The following is a 3559-nucleotide window of genomic DNA, read 5'->3' as shown; positions in this document are numbered from 1 at the left end:
TACAATACATATTCTTTTGTGCCTGGTTTCTTTTACTTATCGTAACATTTTTGAGATTTATCCATGTCGTTGCACTTTAGTAGTCCATTCCATTTTACTAAGAGGTATTGCTAAGTAGGATTCCATTGTATGGAAATATCACAATTTATCCATTTACCTGCTAGTGGAAATTTGGATTGTTTCCAGTTTTTAGCTATTATGAATAAAATTTTATTAGTAATAAAACTGCTGTAATTATTAGAGTACAGCCTTTGGTAGACTTTTTTTTTAAACAACTGATAGTCAATTTATCAAAAATGTTCATTTAAGCATCTGCAGTGGTGACTTCCACCTTGACCCTGGCTCAATACTGATGGAAGTAGTCTGGTTAACAATCTCAGAAGGACTGTGCAAATCTGTGAGCTGCTTGTGGATCCTCATCTGAAAACAATCCCAAGCCTTAGAACCTTCACCACTGGGTGTTTTTCTTATAGAGTCTCAAAGTCTTGGTAGACATGCGAACAGGTCCTTCACTTTGAGATTCTTTTCTTTTGCACCTCTGATCAAGTCAGCACATACCTTCTCCAAAGGCTACATTGCGGCTGGTTAGAGTAATTTTAGTTTGGTGAATCGCCACCTCTGGTTCCACGGGCGTCTTTCCAGTACCTTTAAAGCCATCCCTGTGGCGTGGCTTCCCGACGACTTGATCGTGGGCAAGAGAGAACAGCGGGGTCGGGAGCAGGAGCGGCCCACTGTAGCTGCGACCGCGTTTTCCTGAAAGAGGAGGGGACGTTTGCTTTCATTCTCTTGGGTAAATACCTATGAGTGGAATTGTCATAAAGTATGTTTAACTTAATAAGAACTGCCAAACTTTCAAAAATAGCTGTTTCCTTTTATATTCTCGCCAGGAGTATATGAGCAATTCGATTTCCCACATCCTCATCAACACTAAGTATTGTCAGTTGTTTCAATTTTAGCCATCATAATGAATGGGAGGTCCCATCCCAGGTGTTTTAATTCACACTTTCCTGTTGACTAATCTTGGGCTTATTGGCCATTTGTATGTTTTCTTAAGCAAAATATTTGTTCAAGTATTTTGTCCACTTAAGAATTTTTAATAATATTTAAAATGTCTTACATAGAAGACTAAACTATATAAGTTACCACATCCTCATGCTCTGCTAGAACTCTTGGTAAATATTAGAGGCTCAAGAAGTTGACTGACTGACTTGACTGATGTATGATTTTATTAGAAGGATTGAACTGGCTCTGTTAATGCTGGTGATCTGTTTATTTCTTTTGGAATCAGTAGAATCACTCACTCCTAACTGTATCTGGTGATTTAGTACCCAGTTCCTTAGGGCTGGTCGTTTGAAAATAAGTTTAAAACAAGAGAGAGTATCATTGTCATTATCAAATATTTATTGAATTTCCCCAGGTTTGAGGCCCTGTGCTAGATATTTGGGCATGAGACTTCATTTCTGCCCTCAGGAAGTTTATGGTGGTGCACTTGTAAGACAAAGCAATCTGCTCAAGGGTCATACTCAGGAGTCAGGAGTGACATAGGCAGTTGCTCCCAACTCATGAGTCTGGGAAACCCAGAGGAAGGAGAGGTAACAGCTTCCTTAGGAAATCGGGGAAGGCTGCATGGTGGTGGTGATATAAGAGATGGGTCTGCAGAATAGAAAGGGTGGAGAGAGGCATCACAGATTGAAAGAGAGAGTGGAATGGTGTGAGGAAAGGCAGAGAGTTGGACAGGCTTTGGGAATGGGCTGTAGCTAATCTTGAAATAAGACTGGAGCCTGCCTCTCTTAGACCTCGGGAGAGTTGCCCTAGAATGGAATAGGCTTTTTGGAGGAAAATTCATGACACAAATTCTTTTTTGCCTTGTCTAGTCAATAGTAAGTGGTAAGGCCCTATTCAGGGTATAACTAGACAGATTACCTCTCATTCTCTGAACTCCCATCACACTCTATATGTCTTCGTTTCAACCTTTACTATGCTTGTGATTTACTTGGTTTGCTAGGTTGTAAACTAAATGAGGGCAGGGAACATGTTGGTCTTACTTACTGTTGTATTGCCAGGGCCTTTTGTTTAATGAACAAATGAAAAAAAAACTGAAATTTACTTGTGAGATTTAGAATCTTTGTAATGGAATAAGTGTCTGTGAGTTTTGGAAGCTGGTATGATAATACTAAGATATCCAGTGGACTGGAATATTTAACTGAAAAAAATCTTTCAGTTCTGGATTTTATTCCGATATTGTCTTTTTTGGCAGGGGTCTTCTCTTTCGATAATAGTAAGAGCACTGATAAAGGCATTTACTCTACAACAGAGATTGTGTTAAAATTTTTTCTTAATATTAGATGAAAAAGCTATGTCAAGAGAAACTGAAGTATTTGCTCAGGATTCATAGTAAGGGGCAAAGTTAAGGTATAACTTTAGAGATGGCTGAGTATAAATTTAATGTTTTTCATTACACCATTCAACTGAGACATCAGATTGCTGTTACACCATTGCTTCTGTAAACAGAACTCTTCAACTTGAGCTCATTATTCCCACAGAGGCTTGTGGGTAATGCTCTTGATTTGAGCAAAAACATGAATTTGGGAATCCACCCAGACTAATGTCTGCTGGCCATATGCATGAGGTACAGTGGCTGGGGCTTGCAGAACAGTGCAGACCACTCACCAGAAGCTACCATACTTTTTTTTAAATTAATTTTATTTTGGTATCATTAATCTACAATTACATGAAGGACATTATGTTTACTAGGTTCCGCCCTTCACGAAGTTCCCCCCACATAACCATTCACAGTCACTGTCCATCAACATAGTAAGATGCTGTAAAATCACTACTTGTCTTCTGTGTTGCACAGCCCTCCTGTGCCCCCCCCCACACTATACATGTTAATCGTAATGCCCCCTTTCTTTTTTCCCGCCCTTATCCCTCCCTTCCCACCCAGTCCCTTTCCCGTTGGTAACTGTCAGCCCATTCTTGGGTTCTGTGGAGAAGCTACCATACTTTTGTAAGCTTTGTTTGGAGGTAGCTACTTTGCAGCATAATATTCAATTATTGTAGCTACTTTGCAGTATAAATTTTATTAACTTGCTGTTCTAGTGCAAATCTGGAGACAGCCTATTAATGTCATTAAAATGGATTCATCAGAATTTTTCTTTTCTCTGAAATTACTGAGATTTGAGATGGGAGGTATTCTAAATTAGGTAGTCTCTGTTAGGGGGCTAGCTAGCATGGATCAGTGACAGTGGATGTCCCACCTAACTTTGCACCTACTTGCTTTGCAAATTCTGTATTGCTTTAAAAATTCTACCCAAGATCTCTGCTATTAAAAAAGGAAGAAAGAATTCAATGGGAATTTCTTTGTACATTATACAAATAATTGTACATTAATTATAGGTAAAGATGACTTTTAGAAATAGTGTTGGGTTTACCCCCTGAAGCCAATCTTTAGGCTAAAATTTAAACACTCAAGCTGCTTTCTCTTCGTATTTTCAGCTGGCTTGAGGAGGTATTTTCCCCTATTTTTGTAGATGTTTTGCAGACAATGGGTGTTCTTCTG

At 39.0% G+C, this 3559-nt stretch overlaps 1 pseudogene; it reads right to left on the bottom strand.

The window, feature by feature from the left end:
* Positions 1 to 304: 304 nt before the first annotated feature.
* On the bottom strand, positions 305 to 1945 carry LOC108395876 (small ribosomal subunit protein uS10-like; annotated as a pseudogene).
* Between the last annotated feature and the right edge of the window lie 1614 nt (positions 1946 to 3559).

The sequence above is a fragment of the Manis javanica genome, chromosome 4 (genome assembly GCF_040802235.1).
Source record: "Manis javanica isolate MJ-LG chromosome 4, MJ_LKY, whole genome shotgun sequence".
NCBI lineage: Eukaryota > Metazoa > Chordata > Mammalia > Pholidota > Manidae > Manis > Manis javanica.
The sequence above is the reverse complement of the archived record's forward strand: the minus strand, read 5'-3'. Positions and strand labels throughout refer to the sequence as shown.